This window comes from Pongo abelii, chromosome X, assembly GCF_028885655.2.
Source record: "Pongo abelii isolate AG06213 chromosome X, NHGRI_mPonAbe1-v2.0_pri, whole genome shotgun sequence".
Lineage (NCBI taxonomy): Eukaryota > Metazoa > Chordata > Mammalia > Primates > Hominidae > Pongo > Pongo abelii.
In genome coordinates, this window is record NC_072008.2 from 40,407,998 (window position 1) to 40,434,263 (window position 26,266).

Below are 26,266 nucleotides of genomic sequence, written 5' to 3' on the forward strand. Positions count from 1 at the left end.
TCCTGCTCTGTGGTGACATAGGCCCTGTTCAGGTATGTGTGGGCTATGGATTTTTTTCCCCTGATTTCCATTTCTCCTTGATTTCAGCACCCAAGTGAACATGCACTCCAAGGCTCTGCTGAGCGTAAACAGAAAGCACCATCGCAGGGGTCCTTCCTCCTCTCTCTCCGAAGATTCACTTTCTCTTCCTAGGTAATGACTGCTTTTTCCTCCCAGCTTCCTCTCAGCCTACGTATATTTAGTGCACGTTGCCCTGGATAGAGCTTAATTAGGCACCAATGCACCCAGGGGCAAAAACCAAGGACCCCTCTCGGGTTGAGCAAATGGGGCCAGCCTCCCCTGGCTGGTAAATGACGAGCTGAGCTGCCGGCAGGTAGAGGAGGTTGTCCATTCTCAGCTAATGATTGCCTTAGGCGCCAAGTGATGGAAAATCCAGAAGGACTGGCGAGCTGCAGGGGGCAGCCAGGGACAATTGTATGGACCAGTTTAACACGGCTTCCGGAGGGATGGCAGGAGGAATTGTATGGACCAGTTTAACACGGCTTCCGGAGGGATGGCAGGAGGAATTGTATGGACCAGTTTAACACGGCTTCCGGAGGGATGGCAGGAGGAATTGTGTGTGTTTCCTGGTCTCCTTTCTCTCCCCTCCCTGCCGCCGTGTGTGTGTGTGTGTGTGTGTGTGTGTGTGTGTGTGTGTGTGTGTGTGTGTTTCCTGGTCTCCGTGTGTGTGTGTGTGTGTGTGTGTGTGTGTGTGTGTGTGTGTGTGTTTCCTGGTCTCCGTGTGTGTGTGTGTGTGTGTGTGTGTGTGTGTGTGTGTGTGTGTGTGTGTGTGTGTGTGTGTGTGTGTGTGTGTTTCCTGGTCTCCTTTCTCTCCCCTCCCTGCCGCCTTTCCCTCTCTCTTGCTTTCGGTTTTCTCTTCTGTTTCTAGCCCACACGAGTTGAAATTAGAAAGATCTTGAATTCATTTATTTGTTTTAATAAAAGCAGCATTTTTAAGCAGCATATTTGTAACAATTGATTGTTAAACTAAACACCAAGCCAACTAAATGTGTTAGGGGGAAATGAAAAGTCAGCTTACAAGAAACATATAATTAACACGTCCTTTGACTTTTCCTAAGCCTTTGTCTGGCTGGGGACAAGATAGAGGAACCATAATCAACTTTAATAAAACGAAAGATGGTATTGAGGCCAAAGGGGAACAAAAAACTTTGGAGTAGGAAACAAAGGCCAAAGAGGGGATTCTTGAGTTATAACAAATATGTTTAAAAAAACACATCTTTTGGCCAGGTGTGGTGGCTCACGCCGGTAATCCCAGCACTTTGGGAGGCCGAGGCGGGCGGATCACGAGGTCAGGAGTTTGAGACCAGCCTGGCCAACATGGTGAAACCCCGTCTCTACTAAAAATACAAAAAATTAGCCGGGCCTGGTGGCGTGTGCCTGGTAATCCCAGCTACTCGGGAGGCTGACGCAGGAGAATCGCTTGAACCCAGGAGGCAGAGGTTGCAGTGAGTCGAGATCGGGCCATTGCACTCCAGCCTGGGCAAGAGAGCAAGACTCCGTCCCGAGAAACAACAACAAATCTTTTGTTTCCTAATTTTTGGTCATCAGCCATTTTCTCCTTACCAATAGGAAGGCTCCGGTTTGAACTCTACCTGTTAACGGAGACAGATGCTGAGACCTGGAGGGGGAGAGGGAAGGTGGTACAAGGAACCTGCAGGAGACACGTGGCAGTATCAGGAGGCTGATAAATCCAGGCTAATGGAAATTACTATTGCACAACACCAGAGTCTTCACGTGGCCTGACTTTCAATAAACTGTTCCCCTCCTCACTCCTTAGAAAAAGTGAAATAAGACATTAGACTTTCAATAAGCTCATATGGTGATGATCAATCGAAACCTGAAGAAGGCCAATTTATAGAAATTGTATCTGCTTCACTGGGTGGCTGGAACCAGGGAGCTGAAAAGAAAACGGTGCTCGCCTTTGATGTGTGAAGTTGCCCCAAAATGACAAACGCCAAAAAACACTGGCTATACATGTGGGGTCTTCAAAGGGAGAGGGTACTCGGGAGAGGCCTGTGTTAGGTTGATCATTGCGGGGACCTGACCAAAGACACATGCACATGTTCAGGCCACATAAAAGCGATTTATTTTTATTATCTTTTGGCTATTTTAAGTTGGAGTTTCCATCTTTCTTATTTGTTTTATCACCGATGAAGTTTATTTACTGAATTAACTTTTAACGAACCCTCTACTTTGTTCTTCAGAGTTGGCTTCCAGGACTTGCGCCTGTTTAACCAGGATTCCTCTTGCCTTTGTGACCCCCCTCTCCCCGCCAAATCCCAATCCTGGAGGTGAACGGCTCAGTCTCTGTTAACTCCTTGCCTGCTGGTGTTTTTTCTCTGTAGCTACTAATCACCTCCTTTTGATCACTGCCAAGTTCTCAGGTTGAAGGAAGAAGAAAGGACCCCTTGACCATTCTAGCTGGCTTTCCACATGAGCCTGAAAATGTCGACAAATTTGAAACATCTGCCGAGCTGCTTTGGTCTGATTGCTAAAATATGCCGACCTCAACCCCCCTCCCCCCGCCCCTTTTAATCTGTTTCATATTCACAAATTAAGCATTTAGCCTGGGTAATAAATCAGGGCGGTTTACGAGGCTCACACGAGACAAACAAGCGAGAAGGGCGCAACACAAGCCCCTGGAAGCGGAGTGCACGGAGCTGCCAGGATTCGGGAGCTCCCAACGCTCGAACGCGGAGAGCAGCTTGGCGCGTCCTGACACGCCGCCAGCACCCACACTTTGGCGGGTCCCAGAGCCGGCGGGGCGCAGGCTCTGGGGGCGCAGGGGAACAGCTCCGGCCTGGGCCCACACCCCTGGAACCTTCCGCGCGAACCCGCGGCGCCCGGCCCTCCCCAGCTCTGGGCAACTCAGCTCCTCCGCCCCGCCAGGGAGTGGCCGCTGGCAAAGGGGACAACCTCACCCGGCACACACCCTGTGGTGGGCCCATTAAGCCTCTCCCAGCCGAGCCGAGAAGGCTGAATCCCCCTCCCCCACCTCTTCCATCCGGCAGGGCTTGGCCTTAAAGATCCCAGGCCCACACTCACCAGAGAGGCAAAAGAGTCCCCGTTCACGTCCACGTGTGACCTCCACTAAGCCTGGAGGCTACCCCCTCCCCGCCCCAAACTCTCCGTGCTGCCTCCTCCCACGTTTCGGTCCCAGCAGCCACAAAGCTACTTTCAGATTCAGATAGGGGTGGGGGTCTCCTGGAGAGCGGATCAAGGTTTAAGAGCGGCTGGGGAGGGTAGCAAAGGCACAAACAGGGTCCAGGCCCCCTCTGCAGAAACCCCGGCCCAGGCTTTTACGACCACCCAAACTCAAGGGGCTCCAATCTGTGCGTTTCCCGCCCTCCCCTGTGCAGCAGCGAGAAGCGGACCCGGATTAGGGGTCTGGGACCACTCGCAACCCACGAGCTTTGGAGACCCCGGTGGGGAGGGTGGCTCCGAGGTCACCTCGACCGGGCCTCTGTTGCCCGGCTATGCTCAAGTTCCCTGTCGACTGGCGTTCTCGATGCTATCGTGGGACGCGGCGGCGGAGAGGCGGAGGGCGGGAAATCGGGAAGCCTGAACATGCAGCCCACCCCGGACCTAAGGGGAAGCGTAGGAACAATTTCCCACCCTGCAACACAGTACACGTCGCCCTTCCTCTTCCCCTAGCACACATTCCGACTGCGAAAGCCATTACTGCCGGCGCGCGAGAGACTTTTTAAATATTTACAGCCCGCTCTCCGCACGGTAGCCTGATCCATCTCGTGGGCGCGGAGGCGGGGCGCGGGGCTCCGCTCCCGCGGAGGCGCGGAGCCGGGGCTGGGGAGCCCGGTGCCTCCCCCCACGGCCCTGAGGTCCACCCTGCGCCCCCACTCTATTTAACCCCCAGGTGGGGAGAGGCCCCCGAGACTGCACACAGCGCGCCCGGGGCCCTGCCGGGGCCTGAGCGGGCGGGGGACAGTGTCCGGGAGGAGGGAGGGCCGAGAGGCTGATTTAAAGATTCTCACCGGGAAGCGAGCGAGGCACAGACCTGAGAGCCGCCGCGCGGTGAAATCCGAGGAGCTCTCTTGGCGAGGAGGGGCTGTCAGAGGCCATTTATCTCTCGCCAGAGTGGAGGCTCAGCTCCCACACCGCCCGCGAGTAACAATGGCAGCGATCAGCAGCTCTGCACGCGCTTCAGTGCATGAATGGATTGCGGAAGATGCCTGCGTCGGCTCCGCTCAGGAGGCTCTAGGAGCGCCCCCTCCCCGCCCGCCGCGCCCGCCCCCGCGGCCTCCCTCGGCCTTGCGGGCGCCTCGGGGTTCGCAAGTTGGGCCCCGCGGCGCGGTCACTCTCACCCAGAACCCCCGCCGCCGTTCCCAGGGCCTTGGCACCTCGCCACCGAGTGTCATTGGGGGCTGAAATTTGACACAAGCCTTCCTGGCCTCCCCGACGCAGACACCGCTGTCAGCCCCCTCCTTTCTTCGCGCCCCTAGCCCCTGGCGGCAAGTTTTCTTTCAAGGAGTTGCACCGTGTTTCCGCCGCAAAGGCCGGCGGCGTGCGGGCCCGGGAGGAGGGGGCGGGCTCGGAACGGTTCCTTCACCTGCTCCGCCGCCTGGGGTGTTTGTAGGTCCCCGCTGGCCCCCAGCCCTAGCGTCCATACGCGGCGCTCCCAAGCTTTTGGCGGCTAATCCACCGAGAGTCCCTGCGATCCGCACATGCACGTGCACTCTGGACACCCTCGTCCCAGCCCACATCAGCGGCAAAATCATGTACCCAAATTCTTTCTTGGCGGCTTACAGTCTTGAAAGTTGGGAGAGCGCCACAGACCTCGAAGTCTGCCGCAGAAATGTTCCCCCTCAACTCTGCAAAGTAGGTCTCATTAAAACAAAACGAAACAAAAAAACCCTCCAGTTTCGGCCGAGGGCTGAGAGAAGCGGGAAACGCAGTGAAGGATACCCCAATCCCTCTTGAGTTTGTTTTGGTGGAGCTAAACCAGAAACCCGGGGATATTTCTGTTTGGGGGATCGCCAAGCCCGGGATGCGTCTGCCTAAGGCGAGGTGGGGAGGAGGGGAGCGCAAGAAGTGGACACTCGCTGCAATCCAAAGGCAAAGCCAAGTACCCCGCGGGAAGAGGCCGAGCTGACCCAGGTTGCAGGAAGACCGCCACATGTGCGCGAAGACGCACTCGGAGAGGCAGAGCGCGACCCGCCGACCTAGGAGACTGGCGAGGACAGGCTAGAAGCTGGCAGCAAGACAAAGCGGGAGTAGAGAGCCAGGGAGGCTCGGCCGAAGACCCGAAAACGCAGGCAGCAGCAGCCGCCCGAGTCCGGAAGCGGAGGCGTGCGCAGCCAGGCCCAGCCTGGCATAGCCCCATTCTCACGCCTAAGGACGCGGACACAGACTCTTGGCATGACCTCCTGCCAGAGCTGGTCTCTGTAGGGCTTGGGCCTACAGTCGGCTGAGGCCTTTCCAGCAGACAGTGGGGTCCCCAGGGGAGGTCTTCAAGAATCCGGGCCCCTCTGGTTTCCGCCCCCTCCCTGAGCCCAGGACAAAGGTAGCGGGTTTGAGGAGCTCGGAATGTTCTCAGGGCGTCTACAAGGCCATCAGAGAGCTGGTGCCTCCACTGTCAGGGCCTCGGGCAACTTTTTATCTGACTTGGCGGCGCTGGAGGGCTGCCACTTTCCACCACATTTCCATTTGGCCTTCCCAATTGCATTACCCTGAAGGCACTGCCCACACCCTAGCCTTCCAGCAATCGGGATTCAAGCTGGACTTCCCATAACTAGCAACAGTGTAACGTGAAGACACTCCTAGACTCAGGTTCCCCTCAACCCTTCTCCCGCTTGTCCGCACACGGGGCGGATCAACGCCCCCCACCCACGGCCCCACCCCCGTGGGCTGCGCAACCCAGGGCCGCAGCTACCGAGTGTGCTTCTCCTCCCTCCCGAGGCTGTTGGCTTTGAACACACTTGCTGCACCCACCCCCACCACACACTCAGTCGTTCTCACCCTTCCTTTCTCCCTGCTGGGCCTTCTCCAAACCGGATTGCCTAGCCTGAATGCAGAGTCCAGGCAGAGCAGGAAGCCTGGGAGATCAAGCAGAGGTGGCCGAGGAAACAGAAGAGAGGGCCCTTCATGGGGGAGGGGGCCCATGTCTGAGAAAGAAGGCAGCCAGGAGACACAGCCTGCAGGAGAGAGGGAGTATAAAGGGAAAGCCAGCACTAATCCCTCAGCCTGCCTACGTGGGGCCTGACAATTTACAAAAGCCTTTTCCCCGAATATTATCTCATGTGCCGCAGCAGCCTCACCACCAGCGCTGTGAGGGAAGTAGGACAGATAGCATCACCCCCATTGGCAAAGGAGGGAAATGGGGCCCAGCGGGTTGAGAGAGGTCTGTGCTAAGGTCACGGCGCGAAGAGTGGTGGAAGAGGCCCGAGGCCTGGGGTTTCCTGCCCCAAAGTTAACTTTCCTGTTCCATCGTTGTGTATGTGTTTCTGGGTGAGCATCTGCGTGGAGGGGAAGGACTGCCGGACAGGAATGCACAGTCCAGTTAGGGAAGTCCAGGAAGGAAGAACACAGCCCCACACCTCTTCCTCTGCCCGGGTCTCACACAACAGCCCCTGCTCTTTCCACAACAGCCTGGAGCCGGCCCCCGACTAGCCTGCCTGGGGGGAGCTGTTAGTGCCTGGCTGTGCCTTCAGCAGTGCGGATTTCAGAGATCTCGTATCCTCTGCTTCGCTCCGCTCAGCTCTCTACTCAGCCTGTCATCCCCACCCCCAGCCTCGGCTGCAGGATGCCTTGCGTCCAACTGTGGTTTCCGGGCAATAAAACAACTATTAAAGTCTCAGGCACGGCTGGTGATTTGCATCACATCCTCTTGTGCATGGATTCAATGTTTAATACACAATATTGAATACGGATATTAAAAATCAATAGCTGGGGACCCCTGGGGAGGCGGCACAGTGCGATCCTGCTTCGGGAACACAACCAGCTCTTCTAAAAAGACAGGAACGGCAAGTTCAGCCAAGCTGAGCCCAGCGCCAGGGGAAGTGAGGAGTAGTGGATGCATCTCAGCTTCCTGATATGCTTAACTGCGCCATTCCCAAGTCGAGCTAAAGGGAAGCCAAAGGAATGGTATGCCCCTAGGCTCTACTAGCTTTGAGATGGGAGGGTGGGGAGGTACGTTTGTTTCCAAGCAGCGTACCAGCCAGGGGTGCGGAGTTGCTTTTTTTCCTTGTTATTTGCACTTTGGTTTGGTTCGAGTCTGAGTCTTACATGCAGGCTCTCAACTCTTCCCACCATGATGGCTCCTTCCTGGGCCTCATGACATCCATCACCATAGGCCCCATGGGGAGCTCTTGGCATAAGCTCTCAGAGAGATGGAACAGGAATCCCAATGGCTCCGAATATGCTTTGCACAGTAAAAGAAATGTGAATGCATGATACCAGGCTCTGAGTTGCAGTCTTCTGAGGCACTCTGAGCCTTCAGAACAGAAATCCTCAGGCCGTGTGACCCGCCTAAAGGCCTGGTGATGGCTGAGTGGTGACAGAGGAAAGGGGACGAGAAGGAGGCTGGGACATCGAAGCATTCCTGCTCCAGAGCCAGAATCCAGATTGTCCGTTAAACAGCCAGGAGAAGAGCAAGCTCCCAAGATGCATAATTATCTTTTCAGGCCTGAAGAGGAACACACATTACTCTCTTCTTTATCAAAACATAGAAATATACCTTACCCTAAACAGAAACAAGGTTCTCATAGACTGATGGGGTAGGAGTGAAGGAGAATAAACATCTTTGAGAGGATTCAGTTTTTTTCCATTACGGAAAGGGAAGAGAAACTGACAGTGGGAAACACACTTAGGTTATCTGATTGGAAGGGCCTGGGGGATTTTAGATGCCAAAAACTGTGTGAACTTGACCTACTGAAATGTCATCTTAGACACCAAATTATAATAATAATTTTATGGATTCATTTTTATCATAGTTTAAATCAATAAGGATTGAGTTGGAAATCTTGCTCTAGTTATAAATAGATGGAGAGAACACCTCAGGAAAACTCCAAAGTAGTAATTTGGGTAAAAGTTAGAAGCGGAGGAAAGAGGTGGAAAATGACAGTTAATGAGCCTGTGGCCTCCACTCTGTTCCCTAACAGTTGTCAGAGAACCATCAAAGGGAGGGAACAGGCGCCCTTCTCAGAACCATCACAGGAAAAGCAGACATTCTCTGGCTGCTGCAGATCCCCTCGGTGGTGGTTCCTACACCCAGCCTACTGGGAGTTTGCCTATGTGTATTTATGTGTTTCCGGGCTGGGGAGTGTAGCTACTTTCACAAGATTGGGCCCTGAGCCTGTGAAACCCACTAGCGAAAGTTCTACTGCGAGGAAAAGCCGTTCTAAGGCAATGCTGGAGACCAGGAACTGCTCTGGCATCATCAACAATATCTTCATGATTCCTGCACTAGCAAACTGCTTCACGTCTTCCCACCTCAACCATGGGGCCGAGCTCTGGGCCTCTTACAGATCCATACAGGCAGGACCTTTTGCAGCTAACATAGATGTGTGGCTAGGGCATGAGACAGCCGGCCAAGGGAAAAGGAGGCTAAGGCTGGGGATGGCTGGGAAGGACCAAGGCCCAGGAGGGCCTCCTGGTACAAGCATAGAACTGACCCAGCATGGGGGAGTTGTACCTCCAGAACCCACTAAGTGTGGCACGTCCCCCCCTGGACCCACCAGGTACTCCAAACCAAGAGGAAAAGCATCCTTGTGGCATGTGGGTGGATTAGGCCCAAGGCGCAGGTGAGCTCTGCTGCAGAAGGAACCTACACACCAAGTCCCAAATGCCCAAGTGGGAACAGGGATTGGGGCAAGCAGGAGGGAGGGGGGATCTTTCTGCCTCCCATCACCTCACCCTTCTGTAATGTTTTCCTGGAATGAACAGAAGTCGCCAGCAGAGTTGTTCCTGGAGCCCCTCCCTCCGGGACTGTCACTACCTCCTGGTGTAAGACAGGGAGGACCATGGCTTTCTGCCGGGAGGATCCTCTGGCTAGTACCCGAGCCTTGGATTCTGGCACGAAGCCTCATAGTTCCGATGAGGCTTTACCTCCCTTCCTACGTCTCGAAGAAAAACACCCCCTGGAACTGCTGGGGTGAACTCGGAGCCTGAGGCCAGGGTCAGCGGGGGGACGGGTCCCCACCACCACCAAGTTGCCGGCAGAGATAACAGCTGTGGGAGGGGGAGGGGAGCGGCAGGCAGCCACGACTGAACGGTTGCGATCTAGAAAATTCAACAAGAGGCCGCAGCGGTGGCGGCGGCGGCGGCTCCAATTAGCTGAGCCAACTGGGGAGGCAGAGAGCGAGACGGCGGCCCCGCCGATCGTGCCCCGGGCGAGCAGGCAGGCGGGGGCGCGGGGCCTCGAGCTGCCCTGGCGGCCCTCGCTCGGCCCCTCCCGTGGGCTCTCGGAGCGCGCCTGGTGTTTACACACTGTCCTTTCGACGTGGGATCAAATTTCAGGCCGCGCTGGAGGCGCCAGGGGCCGGCCACAGGCTCAGGAGAGGGGAAGAGGTGGAGAGGGATCTAAGGCAGCGCTGCGCCGAGGAGAAGGCCTGGCGCTCGTGGGCACAGCTAGTGCAGCGGTCCCCACGGGGTGGGGTGGAGAGAAGTCCACTGGGCAGGGTGGGTAGGGGTTGGTGGGGTTGCAGGGGGGTATCTGGAGGGAGAAACACCTCCAAGTCACTAGAGTATTTGTCTTTCGCCCACTCGGGCCGGGGAATTTAGTCCTGCAAGGGGACAGGCGGCGGCGGGGATATGCTCAGAACCCAGGCGCTTCGACAGCCCTGAGCGCCCCTTGTGCGCTCTTCACCCCTCCCCACCCCGTCCCTTTGATATACTATCCGATCCAGGCCATTGTTACGGGGAGGGGTATGTGGGCTGAAGGAACTCGGGGTTGGAGACCTGGAGCTTCCCAGCGCGCCCTGGCCCTGGCGCTGCGGAGGCCTCGAGTGGAGTGCCGGAGGGCTCGCCGCTGCGCATCTCCTCTGAGCTGGCAGCCAGCGGGTGCCCCACGCTGTCAAGCGGCGGCGGGTGAGCTTCCAGCAGCACAGGCACACTGTAAACAGCCGCGTGCACGCCCTCCCCGCCCGGGCTGGGAACCTCACCCAAACACCACGCCGCTTTCTCTCCGGCTACCGGGCGAGGCTTTTGTGACCAAGCCTAGGGGAAGGGGGTCCCCACCCCACCCCCAGGCCACCCGGGCCCCGGAGCCAGCGTTCTGAATCTGCAGGAGTGCGGGGTGCTGCGGGGAGGGGAAGGAGTCAGCGCCTGCCCCCTCCTCACTGAATGTCTGCTTTGTTCCGGAAAACAAGGGAAGCATTAGGCGGCTGCCCCCGGGGAAACACAAAACTTCTTTTTGAATCTCGGGAAGGGCGGTTGACTGCATTAGGGAGCTCCCGAGACAGAATGAGGAAGGAAAAAGCCGAGAGGGCGGGAGGGAGACAGGGAGACTTCCGCGGGAGGCCGATGGTCAAAGTGGGGGGTAAAACCGCTCAGGGTGACCGGGCTGGAGACCCAGGAACCCGACTCGGCGCGAAGGTGCCGCGCGAGTTCCAGCGAGCAGCCTGCCCGGCCAAGTGGCGCCTGCCCAGCCGGCGGCCGTGCCAGCTTCCTGCCCTGCCCAGGACCGCGGAGCAGTCGGGGACGCCGCCGCAGGCTGGCCCGGAATCGCAGGACAGCGGCGGGGGGAGGGGGTAGCCAGGCCGCAAGTAAACTCGCACTAGAGCTTTCTGCACACCTCCGCTCTAGAGAGGGGACCCGGACCCCGGGTCTGTGAGGCGTCGGCTTTGGCCTTCCAACCTGGGGGTGCGCGGGGAAGCAAAGACCCAGGGGGCACCCCCACCCTCGCCCGAGGCCCGAGGGTGGGGGACAGCCGAAATGTCTTTGGTCTTGTTTGATGACCGCTTGGCGGATCTGCTCCCATCCGGGTTCTGCCGTTCCGAGGGTGCCGGGTCAGTGATACCCAGGCTGGTCTGAGCAGGCAAGTGGATGAGCAAAAGCAAATCTGTCGCTCCTCCGACCGCCACCCCTTACTTAGCCTTTACCGCATCCAAGGTAGGGGAGGGCACCCAGGCTCTTCCCCACCCCCCGCGGGGCGCTCCCTCTGCCTCGGAAGCTGAGACTAAGAGCGAGGGTTTTCCCCCTTTCCCCTGGGCTCGCTGGGTTTCTAACTTCCTCTAAACCTCCCTCCTCGCTCCGAAAAGCCCCGAGGAGAGGAGCTGAGAGGAAGCACGCCGCTAGTGTGCAAAATGAAGACCATGTGTGAGGACGGCGGTATCAGAGTGCAGCTGCGGGGGTTAGGGGGTGGCAAAGGCCCCCGCGCGGCCGGAGGCTCGGGGCCGCAGCAGCCAGTGCCTCTGCTCTGCGTTGGGGACTCGGAGCCGCAGCGAGAGGCAGTGGAGAGGCAGGGCTGGCCTCGTGGCGGGAGGCGAGGAGGGGGTGCGAGGGCTGCCGCGCCGTGGGGGGCAGGGGGCGGGGACGCAGCCCCGGCTTCCTGGGCCGCAGCTGCGACCGAGGGTGCAAGAGCAGATCGTGCTCTACGGCGGTGGCGGCGGCGGCGGCTCGGGCCCGCCGCGCTCGCAGCTGAGAATCAACAAAGGGAGGCGGCGGGGGAGGGGCGCCACCGAGCGTTCGCTGGCTGCTGTGGAATAATAAAAAATAATTAATAATGATAATAAGAGAAAAATCCCCCGGCTTTCATGGCTCTGGGTTTCCGTGTGGCTGCAGCGGGAAGCGCGCTGTCCTTGAGGCGGCCTCTCTCGCCTGGCCTGCCCGCCCCTCCCCCTCCTCGCCCCCTCCCCTCCCCAGGAACCGGGAAGAGAAAGGTCTGCAGCTGACAAATATTATCCATTCTCCCCATCGATCGCGGAGTGTACAGATGTGAGCGCTTGATGTGCCCGCGGAGCGGCGGATCCTCCCTGCTCGCTCGCTCTCGCCCAGGCTCCGCTCGCCGTCCCCCTCCTCCCCCTTTGTTCTCCTCCCCTTTCCCTCTCTTTAAATAGATTTCAGGGCGCTGCCTGTTGGAGAGCAGCTGGCGATCTCTCCCGAGAGAGGGAGCGAGCGAAGCCCGAGGTGCCCTGTCACCAGCCTCCCCTCCCCCACCTCGGCTTTTCGCTACGTCCCCCCCACTCCACCTTTCTCCAGTTTCCAAAATAGAAAACACCGGGAACACCCACGCCCACTGCACCGCGAGCCCCTGGGAGACTTTGGACCCCTCGTGCTGTTCCTTGTGTGTCTGTGCAGAGGAAGGGGAGTGCAGGGAGGGGACCCAGGGCCGCGGCAGAAGAGCCAAGGGTCCGGATCTTTCCCTGGCAGCAGCAGGGACGCAGCGTGGGTCACGCTAAGAGGGTACAGTTTACCCATTAGGGAAAGTCGGCGGAGACGGCCCTTTTATTCCTCTTTTGCAGATGGCAGATTAATCCGGCAGCGCCCGGCCTCAAAGGGACCGGCTGCTCGGCAAAGGGTTAACCCGTCGGCCGGTAATCGTGGACACGCGCGCACACACACGCACGCGCGCGCGCGTCCTCTCCGCCTGCCCGAGCGCCCGCCGCGGCCCGCAGTGCGCCCGGGGCTGGGGGAGTAGCTGCGGGAGGGGAGGGGGTCGGGGGAGGGGCGGGGCGGGTTTAACCAGGCCGCCCGACTGAGCCGGGGCCACCTCGCCGTCTGTCACTTAAATGATTGTCCTCCGCTCCGCTCAGTGCGGTCAGTACGGGCTGTTAACAGGCAGTTGCAATCAGTTTCCGAAAGGTCAGCCAAGGTCCTCCGGCTCTCGCAGACGGAAGGCATTACGAAACCGCTTTTGTATCTGCAGGCACTTTAGAAAAAGAGGCGAGAAGGGGCGCACCGCAGTGTCGCGGCTGCTGCGACCGGGGGAGAGGGTCGGGGGCTGCGCAGCGGAGGAGTCCGTACCCCCGCGGCCAGGGTCAGGCGGCGTGGATATCACCCGCGGAGTGACCCAGGGCCTCCAGGTTTCGGTGGGGAAGCAGGAAGGGGGTGGGGAGCAGGCGGCAAGGGAAGGAGGAGTGGGAGGAAGTGGGAGAGGCGTCCTGGCTTCTCTCCTCATCCAGCCAACAGCCCACACCCGGACCCAGACGGGAGCGGGCGGCCTTGGGCGCGAGGAGACCCCACTCGGACTCCCAGGCCCTCTTGGCGCCTGGAAGTAGGGAGGGGGTGTTTGGGGGGGAAAGACCCTCGCCGAGCGAGCGAGTCCCAGCGCGGTGTCTGAAGACGCTGCTGCCGCCGCCGCTAGAAGTCGTCCATCAGCAACCAGTCCAACCTGCCAGTGATAATGTGCGATCAACACCAAATCACCCCCGGCAGGCGCGATCCATCATCGCAGCGCGCCGCGGGCCCGCGTGAGGCTGACTCGCGGCTGGGGTGGGGAGGGGGGGCGCGCGGAGCAGGAGGCGGTCGCCCAGCACACCCGGACTCTCCGCGCACCTCGCTGCCCCTCCTGGAGGCCTGCACCCAGGCGCTCATAACTCTCCAAGTTCCCCAGCTGCAGAGCGAAAACCCAGTGGCTCCGAGTTCCGGGCACAGGTCACTTAGGAGTCCGCGCGTCCTCCGCGCCCTGCTATCGTGGTCACACCCTGCAAAGCCATTCCAGCCTCGGAGCTGCCCTGCCCATCCCCTCCCCCTCCTCCGAGAAACCGTGGCTGGCAGGAAATTAATATTTAATATCGTGAAATTGATTAAAGGGCTGGAAGCCGGCGATGGGTTGGGGGGAAGGGTAGGGACTCCTAGCGTAATTAAAGATCTGAGAGTCGTGGCCGTTCCTTGTCGGCCCTGGCCGCACGTGGCCTTTGTGAAGCCGAGGCGGGGTCCGACTGGGCTGAGCCTGGCGAGCCGGGGTCCGGAGCCCGTGCAGCTTAGGTTCTGGCCCGCGCGGCCGGGTTTTTTCGGGGCGGGGGGAGGGCTGGGGCGGCACAGCAGCGGCAGGGGATGAGGAGGTGACCTTAGGGCACCCGGGGCTGCGCGCAGAGCCACTCTTCCCCTGCCCGCCTGCACCGTGGGCCGCTAGAGCCCGAGGGTCGGGTGCTACAACTGCTGTCTTGCTTGTACAGCACAGAAGCGTCTTTACTGACCAGGTGGCCTCGAGGGCGCACGGCCTACCCCCAGACCCCCTTTCAGTAGCCTCACTCTGGGCTCCGCTTCGAGGCGCCTCCCCAACCCCTGACAGGGGTCTTCTGAGCCCCCCACGCAGCCCTTCGGGAGGGGAGAATCAGGTTCACCTTTCCCCCTGCAACTTGGAAATCCTAGGGCTGAGGCGGCCCGGGGCCCCCCGCCGGTTCTCTCCTGTCCAGGCCTCAGCCTGGTACGCTCACGCCTGGGGCAGCTTAACTCGTTCAGCTGCGCTGCAGATGGGGCCTGGTGCTCGAAGTCGCTGTCTCCAGGGAGTCGTCACCGAACCAGCTCGGCCAGCCGCCTGTCGTGCCGTTTAAGGTTACCGCGCCTCCCGGGAGGGGCATCGGGACTGGACCGGGCAGGAGGTGGGTGCAGCTGAGGTTCCCTGGCCACCTGAGCTAACACTAGGAGAGGAATTCGGTGTGCAAAAGATCAGTGGTAACCCATTGGCCCTGGCTACAGTTTAGAAGTCGAATGGTTGGCTTGGTGGGGTGACCCCAGCTCACGGAGGCCTGGCTCCAAAGGGCTGCTTTGAACTTTTTCTTGTATCTGATTTTTTAGTGAAGCACTCTGAAAAGTACCAAGTGTGCAGAGGGGACAAAACACAAAACACATCAAGCTGCGTCCTTGGCCCTAATCAGGGGAGCAGGAAGGCCCTCCAGACTCCAGGCCCGCTGTGGGGAAGGTCAGGACCACAGAGGATTAGGCCCAGTCTTGGGTTTATTGCTGTACTTGAACAAAGTGCCGGGGGCTGCCTAAACTGGAGCAAGAGAGAGGTAATTAAAAGAGGGCCTGCAGAAGGAAGTAAAGGCTGGTGTGGCTGCTGCCCAGGGTAGGTGGAGGAAGTGTTTTCCATAAGAATAACAAGCCGGCGCAAATGTTATGCAGAAAGACTATTTCACCAAAACAAAACCAAAAAGTTCACATTCTGCCTCTCAAGCTGAGCTGATAAACAACATGCAAACTTTGGATGGAACCTTGAACCAGTGGGAGGTGTCAACCCAGTTTACAAAGGGTAATGGGGAAGCGTTTCTGGGTACTTCTCTGTTTCTACCATTGTGATTCTACCTGCATCAGCTGCTCCCTTTGGGGCCCTTCTGACCTCCCAATCTGAGCCCAGCGGGAGATCACTCAGAATGCACCGCATTCATCAATGCCATTTCTGGTAAATTGGACCTCAGATTTTGGAGTGTCCTAGGAGGCAGGCAGCCTACACTGCGCGCATACCGATGTCACAGCAAATGTGAGGAACCGCACATATTCTGTAGCCTTTACTGCCTTTACTAGAGAATACCGTGTATTTCACAACCAGAAGTAGCAGATTTTCCAAGACATTCCTGATTTCAAGAGCTTTGAGCCCTGTGTCTTTACGGGGCCTGAAGCCCTACCTGCGGTTACTAATATCGTCGAATTGCGCACCAGAGGTGTCGCAGGGCTGGAAGAAATGGCTTGGGTGTGGGGCTGGCACCCAGTGGTCCCCGCTCGTCCCCTGTCCACCATGTCTAGCCAGGCGGCCATCCTCCTGGCCGTCCCGATCCCAGCCGGGGCCCGTCCAGGTAGGGCTCCGGGCAGGGGGCCTGTCAGGACGAAGTGGCAGGACCGGCCCTCGGGGTCCCCGTGGGTAAAGGAGGAGCGGCTTCGTGCCCGGGGACACAGCGCGCGCCCCGGCTGACACCGGGCTGCCGCCGCCTCTCCCCCGGACGCCGGCGGCTGCGCGCCGGCCGCCATCTTGGCCCCGCTGCGCAGGCGGCGCTGCCCCCGGCGGTAGGACTGCGGAGCCGCAGGCTGGGCCCGCGCTGCCGGGGGGCGCTCCCTCCCGAGGCCCCCCTCCCCGCTGCGGGCCACGCTGACCCCAGGTCGGGGATGATGGGGCGGCCGTCCCTGGTGAAAGCGTGGCCTGTAGTGTCGCCCCTCCTTGAAACGCTGGAGCGGATCTTAATCCTGAGAAACGACCTCTGGTTCCCGGACTCCCACGATGATCAACGTGTTATCGCCTCTCCCGCGCACCCCAGAACTCTGTCCCCAGAGGCAACCTGCGGAGGCAGCTGGGGGTGGGGGGCGAGGCCTACCCACCGTTCACAGGGCGCTCTTGGGACCAGAGAGGATTTGAGAGTTACCACGATTTAGGGCTCCTGATTGGAGAAGACTGGAACTTTATTTGTCCACTTTTTGAATTTAACATGCATTTATGGAGAGCTTGCTAAGGACGAGGCGCTGTGTTAGGACCTAGGGGGATCCAAAAGTACAGAAGTGAATTTTTAAAAGACACCTTTGGCCCCCTCAAGTAATTTACAATCTAGTTGGAAAGGCAGACTTGTAAATGACTGAACACAAATAAAAGGCACCGTGAGGTGAACGTAAATAAAGGGCATGAATCTTGCAGTAAATGGCCTGGGTAAAGGCGAATTATTTTAAAAATAATGTTTATTTCTAAAAATGTAGAATCAGTTCGGGGGGGAGGGGAGGGTAAAGATTTACTAATACTGAATATTTCCACGGTTCTCGGGGCTAACAGTCATTACTTCTGAAAGGTTGTTTAGGAAAAATGATGAAAGTTTATTTCAACTAAGCAAAATATCAAATATCAGAAACTCTGGATTAATTTATCAGCTCTTGACATTAGCTGGGTGGGAGACACAATTTTCCACCAAAACACAATACCCCATTTGAAATCAGTAAAAACTCCCACCGCATTTCATAAAAGTGTTTTTTTGTTTGTTTTTTGGTTTTTGGTGCTTTTTTTTTTGAGACAGAGTCTCGCTCTGTCGCCCAGGTTGGAGTGCACTGGCGCGATCTCCGCTCACTGCAAGCTCTGGCTCCCAGGTTCACGCCATTTTCCTGCCTCAGCCTCCCGAATAGCTGGGACTACAGGCGCCTGCCACCGCGCCCGGCTAATTTTTTTTTGTATTTTTAGTAGAGACGGGGTCTCACCGTGTTAGCCAGGATGGTCTCGATCTCCTGACCTCGTGATCCACCCGCCTCGGCCTCCCAAATTGCTGGGATTACAGGCGTGAGCCGCCGCGCCCGGCCAAAAGTTTTAGAAAATAAAACTAAATGGAAGATTGGAAACTTTTTGAAAAAGTTTTCAGATTTAAATAAAATAGGGATTAAAAAAAGAAACACAAAGCAAAAAAAGATCAGCCCATTTGCAGATGCTCTTCAAGATTTGGACATGCAGAAAATTGTCCTGAGATTAATTGTACAGAGGTTGGAAAGTATGGGAAAAGTAGTCATAGGTCAAAGAAAATTAGGCAAATATAAAAATGAGGCAATTATTAACTCCAGGAAAAAAAAAATCTTACAAGAAAGGAACTGCAATCACTGAAGCTTATTTGGCTCAGCAATGAATGATATATATGTGGTTACAAAGTAACACTGGATATGAATTTAGTAAGGCATTGTGCTCTAGTGCTATGGTAAGAATGGAGAAGGGAAAGTATGGTACAGAGATCTGAAATCCCCCTCCACCATCAGATGGTTGACATGGATTACTCTTTTTGGTTTTTTTTGTTTTTTTTGAGACAGAGTCTGGCTCTGTCGCCCAGGCTGGAGTGCTGGAGTGCAGTGGCGCGATCTCGGCTCACTGCAAGCTCCGCCTCCCGGGTTCACGCCATTCTCCTGCCTCAGCCTCCCGAGTAGCTGGGACTACAGGCGCCCGCCATTACGCCCGGCTAATTTTATGTATTTTTTTTTTAGTAGAGACGGGGTTTCACTGTGTTAGCCAGGATGGTCTCCATCTCCTGACCTCGTGATCTGCCCGCCTCGGCCTCCCAGAATGCTGGGATTACGAGCATGAGCCACCACACCCGGCCGGATTACTTTTTTGTTTTTCTTTGAGATGTAGTCTCACTTTGTCACCCAGGCTGGGCTGGAGTGCAGTGGCGTGACAAAGCGAGACCCTGTCTCAAAAAAAAAAAAAAAAAAATCAGGCAATCAATAAAAAGAAGGCTCCCAAAGACCTCCTCAACCAGCCCATTACTGACACTAGAAAAGTTCCCTTTTGGAGTTGTTTAATTTTGATTGGAATTTCTTTCTTCAGATGATCCTCTACTTTTTTTTTTTTAAGATGGTGTCTCGCTCTCTCGCCCAGGCTGGAGTGCAGTGGCACAATCTCGGCCTACTGCAACCTCCACCTCCCAGGTTCAAACAATTCTCCTGCCTCAGCCTCCTCAGTAGCTGGGACTACAGGCGCACTCCGCCACGCCTGGCTAATTTTTTTTTTTTTTTTTGTATTTTAGTAGAGACGGGGTTTCACCATGTTGCCCAGGCTGGTAGCGAACTCCTGAGCTCAGGCAATCTGCGCCCACCTCGGCCTCCCAAAGTGTTGGGATTACAGGTGTGAGCCACCGAACTCGGCCTTTTTTTTTTTTTTTTTGAGACAGGATCTGTCTCTGTTGCCCAGGTCGAAGTGCAGTGGTGCGATCTGGGCTCACTGCAGCCTTGACCTCTCGCTCTCGGGCTGGAGCGATTCTCCCACCTCAGCCTCCAGAGTAGCTGGGACTACAGGTTCATGCCACCATGCCCGGCTAATTTTTGTTTTTTTGTTTTTTGGGGTTTTTTGAGACGTCGTCTCACTCTGTCACCCAGGCTGGAGTGAAGTGGCGCGATCTTGGCTCACTGCAACCTCCGCCTGCCAGGTTCAAGCGATTCTCCTGCCTCAGCCTCCTGAGTAGCTGGGATTAGCGCCACCATGCCCGGCTAATTTTTGTATTTTTAGTAGAGAAGGGGTTTCACCACGTTGGTCAGGCTAGTCTCAAACCCCTGACCTCGTGATCCGCCCGCCTCGGCCTCCCAAAGTGCTGGGATTACAGGTGTGAGCCAGCAAGCCAGGCCAATTCTCCACTTTTTTTTTTTTTTTTTTTTTGGAGACGGAGTCTGGCTCTGTCGCCCAGGCTGGAGAGTGCAGTGGTGCAATCTGGGCTCACTGCAAGCTCCGCCTCCTGGGTTCACGCCATTCTCCTGCCCCAGCCTCCGGGGTAGCTGGGACTACAGGTGCCTGCCATCACGCCCGGCTAATCTTTTGTATTTTTAGTAGAGACGGGGTTTCACCGTGTTAGCCTGAATGGTCTGGATCTCCTGACCTCGTGATCCGCCTGCCTCGGCCTCCCAAAGTGCTGGGATTATAGGCATGAGCCACCGCGCCTAGCCCTGTTAGGGTCTTGCACTCAAACACCTACACCAAGTACATAACGGTCTGCAGTGAACAATATGCCTTAAAATCTTCATATTCATAAACCAAAGAAACTCCCTCTGCCCAAGAAACAAATCCCACCTTGCTGGCTAAACAAGACACATAAGTAGGGTGACACTCCTGTCCTTCTCCCACCCACACTCCAAATAAGGCCTAGGAGGGACCCAATAACTTATGAACCAGTGCCTGCAGATGAGAGGTAACAAAACAAAGAGGGTGTATATAGGCCTACTGCGCTAACATGCTGGGTCAACACTGGCTTGGTCCAGTCTTAGGCTGATCCAGTGTGCTCCCAAGAAACCCTTTTGACCTCTATCTGTCCTGTGTCACCTTCTCTTTTCTTCTGGATCAGAGACATCATCTCTTTCTCCTTTGCCCTGAGAACAGAGCTGCCAGTAGCCTACTCTGTGTTTTGGCTGAGGACTTTGGTGCAGTACACAAACTGTACAATGTAATACAGTGACCCTGCCTGAGAAGCCAGCTTATTTCAAGGGCCATCCCCTGAATGTCGCTTAGTTCTGACCCACCTGCTGAATCTGGGTTTCTTTGTTTGGGTCCCAGGATAGGAGTTGGCCCTGCAGACCCAAAATCACCTCAAGGGAGGCTAGGGTGAACCAGATACATCCTGGGAAGCCGCAGTGAGGTCAGGAAAGGGGCAGGTGTGGTAGAGTTCACCCAGGTGTATTACACTAATTCGGGGCTCCAATCTGCATTGAGATCTAAAATCTGAATGTCATGCCCCCAAAGTCTTGCTGAAAATGAAATCTTCAGGAGGGAAGAGGAAAGCAGGCTAGAGGGTACACATGCCTTTTGGATTTTCAAAAATGGGAAAATGATTAGATTTTGGATTTAGGGAAGATGTGTCATGTTAAGGGAGCCACAGAAAATAATAACTGCCAATTCCCAAGCAAAACAAAATCATGTTTTCCACCACGTTTCTATCTGTGTCTCCTAGTCGAACCACAATAAAATAGCAGATCAAATAGCAGATCAAAGGCAGAGGCAAATACAATTATGTTGCCCATGAAACCCCTAGCATGAAATTAGAAGTCAAACTCTCCATTCAGGGGTTAGAGACAAGGATAATGGGAACCTGGGACCCTAGAGATGTACCCAGGCCCTTTCAGTCACAACACTATCCATGCTGGATATTTAAAACCACACCTCAGGGAGGGCACAAATAGTAAGTATTAATTTTTTTTCCATACACACTACAGGAAATGCATTGACTACATTCCTAGCTTTGTACCATATAAAGATAGCTGTACACTGGTGGTAGAGGGGGAGGTGACTTATAAGGCAATAGTGAAAATAATGTTGTTGGGAGCGATGAAGGGTTACTAGATCTTCCCCAAGACAGTAGGCTAACGATGGCGGCAGATAGAATGCTAATCTTTTACCTGCTTCCCTTTCAATGCAGAAGAGCCTAAAACCCATCTGATCCCACCACTCAGTTCTCCCTCAGTCCTTCCCACATTGTACAAGATCATAGAGACAGCTGTCTCGATATATTTTCTATTTTTCCTAAAATCCATATTTGCTTTATAGGCTCTATTTCTTTTACCCTGGCCTAATTTTAGCCCTCTGAGTCCCCCTGCCCCCCATATAATTTATGAGGCCTCTTGAGGGTAGAAACCCCTATTACAATGTAGACTAGTCTGTTTAGAGCCACTGCTAATTAAGCTTAGCTCTCAAAGGTGCCTGGTATGGCTTCCCCCACCACCTTCCCACCCCCCACCCCCACCCCACCATGGCCACAAGTTCTTTGACACTCCTCCCAAGTGAGAAGTAGGGTCTCTGTCCCTTCCCCTTGAATCTGGGTGGGTTTGTGACCACAATCACAACCAATGAATATAGACTTCAAGGGTGGATTAGAAAAGGTGATGCAGCGGGCCAGGCACGGTGGCTCACGCCTGTAATCCCAGCACTTTGGGAGGCCGAGGCAGGCAGATCACCTGAGGTCAGGAGTTTGAGACCAGCCTGACCAACATGCTGAAACCCTGTCTCTACTAAGAATACAAAAATTAGCCGAGCATGGTGGTGCGTGCCTGTAATTCCAGCTACTCGGGAGGTTGAGGCAGGAGAATCTCTTGAACCTGGAAGGCGGAGGTTGTGGTGAGCCGAGATGGCGCCACTGCACTCCAGCCTGGGCAACAGAGCAAGACTCCGTCTCAGAAAAAAAAAAAAAAAAAAAAAAAGAAAGAAAAGGTGATGCAGCTTCAGCCTTATTTACCGCAATGCCGGTTTTCTGGAGCCCTGAGCTGCCGATTTGTAACTTAAAGTCCTACTACCCTTAAGGCACCATACTGTGAGGAAGCCCATGCCACATAGAGAGCCCTATGCTCATGCTATGGGACATGGCTGAGGTCCCAGCCAACAGCCAGACATAAAGACCCCTCCGGATGCTTCCAGCCTCCAGCTGTTGAGTCTTTCCACCAAATTCTGGACCCACAGATTCCAGGAGCAGAATTAAATTGCTTCTGAGCTCCCTTGCAGCTGACATGCTATAGGGGAAGAGATCAATTTCATAACATATTGCTAAATCCATGGAAGAAGGTGAACTGGGTTAAAAACAAAAGTGTGACAGGCAGGAAATTTTTTTTTAAGGAAATTTCTGATCATAACCCAAATCCCCCACCTTTGATAACGCAGTGTCTTATTCTTTCTGAAATCCCTGTAGGACAGTTACCTGTGTCTTCCTTAAATCTAATCTCATATTTTCTCTGAAGGATCTGGGTAAAGGACCCTAACTGTTGTCCCCTCCTGACCTACATTGGCTGCACAAGGGAGCCAGTTCCCTAGGCAGGAAGGGAGAGGGGCGAAGCATTTCCACCAGGCTGGTTTTGCTCTCCCTTCTCTTCTCTTCTCTCTTGTTTTTCTTGCCTCTCCCGGAAGGTGCTCATCTCAGGGATAGGGAGGGATGAATTATGCAAGAAGTGTTAGCTTACTTCATTTTCTTCACAATTCCCCTACAAATCCCACACCTTTTCATTCTGACCCCGACTACCAGACTTGTGTCACACACCAAATGCATGAGCTTCCATTCACAAAGCTAGGAATGTGCAGCAGTGCAGCTGGCCTCTGTCCCCCACCGTTTCCTCCTTCTCTGAGCCAGGCACTCACAGGCCCCTGATGCCCAGGCGGCCCATGGACCCTGACCCTCAGGCTGCCCTCCTGGGGAAGTGCCAAGCTCAGGGAGACGGGAGGAGGGGCTGAAAGACATCTGGAATGTGATGGACTGAGGAGGGGAATGGGGAGAGCCCAGGTCTTACCCCCACTCTCAAACAAGCAGAGCAGCCAGGGAACAGGCAAAAATGATAAAGCAGCTTGCAATCGGGAGAAAACCAGGCCACATTGTGTGGGGTGGGGTGGGGGGTGAGAGGTGGGGAGCTACTGAGCAAACCAGAAGGAATAGCAAAGAGACGCAGGCAATCCCCCTTCCCCTCCCTGCCCTGCCAAATGCCAGAGGATAAACCCGCCAAAAATAAAATACAGCCATGATTACTGGAGCAGAGGTCAAAGCTGAAGTGGCAGTTCTCCTCTCAACCACAGAAAGCCAGCACCAACTGGGATTATCTGCCAGCCACTCATCTCCAGCAGCCTGGCCCGCAGTGCACAACTAGGCCCCAGCCACAACCAGCCCTGTGCAGGAGAGTCCAAGGGTCTAGGACCTGCCCCTTCCCCAGAGCCTGAGACCAAGGCTGGCTTGGCTTCCCAGGTTCACAGCTTTGGAGCTGCTTGCCCTGTTGGACAGTGCAGTGGGGTCCTGTGGCTCCAATTCACAGTATAGAAACAATTCCTTCTTCTGATCCAAATCCCAGGCCAGCGAGACCTGTTCCTAGCTAGGGTGTAACACAAACCTTCCTACTTACAATTCAAACAATATCAGTCCAAATCCTCTCTTCACTCCTTCAAGAGCAAGGGCATGAGATTATCTATCTATCTATCTATCTATCTATCTATCTATCTATCTATCTATCTAGTTTTGTTTTGTTTGAGAGAGAGTGTCTCACTCTGTCACTTAGTGGCACAATCTCAGCTCACTGCAGCCTCGACCTCCTGGGGTCAAGTGATCCTCCCACCTCTGCCTCCCGAGTAGCTAGGATTACAGGCCCGAGCCACCACACCCAGCTAGGGCACAGTATTTATTAAAAACTTTATTATCATCTTCCTGGTGCTTCACCTGCAACTATTTCATCGAATCTTTCTCCAATCTTTTGATGTAGGCATTCTCATACCCATTTTGCAGATAAGGAAACTGAGGCTCGGATAGACTACACAACCACTGGAGGCAGAGCTCCCATCTTAAGCCCACATGCGTCTTGATCCAGAGTTTTCCAATGTAGCTTGTGATCTCCAATTTTGATTACTTATTTTGTGCCAGGTCCCGGGCCGGGCCTGCAAAGGTGAATAAGACAGTCCCTCCCGTTAAGGAGTTCACAGTTTAGTAAGGGAGACAGATTGCAACACAGTGGGACAGCAGCTCTGACCTCTGAATTCGGGTTGGTGGAAGTACCGTGGGAGCCTTTGTGAACATCTCCATCATCACCGCCCCTTCACCCCAGCTCTATTTCCTAGCCCCTCTGGTTCCTTCTCATAGGCTGCTCCTTCTTGTCTTTCCTTAAGACAGGCACTAGCTGCTGGCTTCCCTCCCATGCCTTTCTTTCCTCCTGTTAATGAGGTCTGAACCCACACACCTGGCAGGAATCTTGGCACCCTACCTGCTTGGAGAGGTTGCCTTAGTTGAGTAAACTTCCTTGGCTTCTGGGGCCCCAGGGGAGAGGCTAGACCCTGACTGCAGCCCCAGGCTGGCTCAGCTGGAAAGTGGGCACAGGGGCCCCAACGCTGAGCAGACTGGTAGGCCCTCAAAAGGCTTTCATTGAAGCCTGTTAAAGGGCTTTGGGCTTCCTCTGATGAAAGGCGCTTAAGTGCATCTGGTTATGATTACAGGGGAGGAGAAAGCCAGGCGGTCTCTGGGGGGTTGGACCAGTCATCTGGCTCTGCCTTCCTCAGGGCAGAGCTGGCTGCTGGTGAGGCCAGGAGGCCAGGTGTGGGGGCAGGCAGGAAGCAGGACCAGTACAAAACTCTCCAACTCTCTGAGGCTCCTGACCTCAGCCTCTGACTTTGTCAGGCTGGACTCCCAGAAACAGCATCGGGGCTCAGAAGTGCCAGGCTCCTTTGAGAAAATCAAGTTCGGAGTGGCTGCTGACCACCCCTGACTCACAGCTCTTCATTGATCTCCACCTCCCTCCATCTCCAAAATATCCTCCCAAGAACCCCTGACCCTCCATCTACCTTCTCCACTGCTCTTCTCCCTCGGAGAAAGTTAAAATAGGCTTTTGCCACAAGGGTTTCTGACAGTGATAAAAACTAAGGAAATGCAGACTTTCAAAAGTTAAAAAACCTCAACGTTTGCTTTCTCCTTTTCAACTAGCCAGGTATTGTTTCCCATAAAACAGACATTGTTAAGGCTGTTTCACGTCACTGTAACTGACAACCATGCCGAATTAAGGGAAGAGATTAATATGAACGTAACGTGGCTGCCCTGGAACGTCATCGGGCAGACCCAAGCCACTCTGTGCTCGGCACCTGTCCCTGCGCGGAACTCCACGTGTGCACAAAATGCTCTGGGGAGGGGAGGATCGGATGGGTTAAACACAGTCCGCGGTTCTAGAAACGAAAATACATTTTCTTATTCCCGCCCTGATTTAATCCTGCTGCGTGTTATTATTGTCAAGTCTCTTCGCACCACTGTTTCTAAAAAGAAAACCCGTGGGTCTGCGCGGCCCTCCGCCGCCTGCTCGGCTTTTATTGTGCACGCAGCCTGGTCTGCGTGGATCCAGCACGTCGTGACCGCCTCGCAGGCGCGCACGGACACCCTCGGATTGGCATTTCTATAAGAGCTGAGCGCATTGTCTCTGCGGCGACACACATACACACACACACAGATAATAAAGGGCCACGGACTCCTGACCAACCCTCCTCGCAACCCATAATTAGAGATGACCTTTGTGAAAGGCAATTAAAATATGGTAATGATCGATGGGCTCGCCTGTTTCCAAAAAGGAAAATACACAGGTGTTGGCTTCAGGAGGCTCCACCTGGCCGGGCCGCGAGGCCTCCTACAGCTCATGAATGAACTCTTTCTCCTGGGAAGCTTCGATTCCCGGCTACCTACGCTAGCTCTGGCTCCTCTCCTCCCTTTCCCCTCCCCCACCAGAGCTCTGGCAGCCAGGAGCTTGCTGGCGGCGGCGGGGCTTTGTCATCGGAACGCACACACAGACACGCACACGCGCGCACCCGGCCACCACGGGACCGCGGCGGCCGCGTCCTTCCTCGCTGCGCTTCCTTCCCTGCCCCCTCTTTTAAAGAGCTCCTCCAGACCCTTTCTTTTCTTCCGTCCTTTATGTGTGCGGTCCTTTTGCATCGAGGAGCTCACCGCGGAGTGCCGGACAGCTCCTGGGAGGGAGAACTCAGGACCCTGCACGCGCGGAGAGGACGCGGGGACAGCCGGGCTTTGTTTTGTCTCTTGCCTCTGCCGGGAGGGCGGAGAAGCCTCGGCCGAGCTGGGGCCCACTGGCGAATTGGCGGCGGCAAACACCCCCCTCCTAGCCTAAGTGGAAGCTGAAACTCCGGACTTGGTCCGGGTGGGGCACAAAGCCACGTGGAGGGTCTCCCAGTCCACAAGTGGCTCTCCCCACACAGACAAATGTGCAGTGTCATTATGGTGGCTCCTGTTGCTCGAGGCCTCGGGGGTGCTCCGGCGGTGCGCGCACACCTCACCTCCACAAGGCACGGAGGGCGAGAGGGGGGCCCAGGGGCTGGGGCTCCCCGGGGGACTGCCTGGAGGAGACGCCACATCGGGCCTTCCCGCACCCC

The 26,266-nt window shown here is 55.6% G+C and overlaps 1 protein-coding gene across 17 annotated transcripts in view; it reads right to left on the minus strand.

Moving 5' to 3' along the window:
• Positions 1-26,266, minus strand: part of BCOR (BCL6 corepressor) — a 127,552-nt gene that overhangs the window by 92,710 nt on the left and 8,576 nt on the right. For 2 of the 17 annotated variants that reach the window (XM_063721376.1, XM_024240833.3), the window contains exon 1: positions 4,076-4,213. The exons of 5 other annotated variants lie outside the window; for them this stretch is intronic. The gene's annotated coding sequence lies outside the window, so the exon portion shown is untranslated. Of the gene's footprint in view, positions 1-3,105; positions 3,751-4,052; positions 4,244-26,266 lie in introns of those variants that run through there. 10 more of the 17 variants (XM_063721372.1, XM_054544469.2, XM_063721382.1 and 7 more) reach the window with 8 other exon arrangements.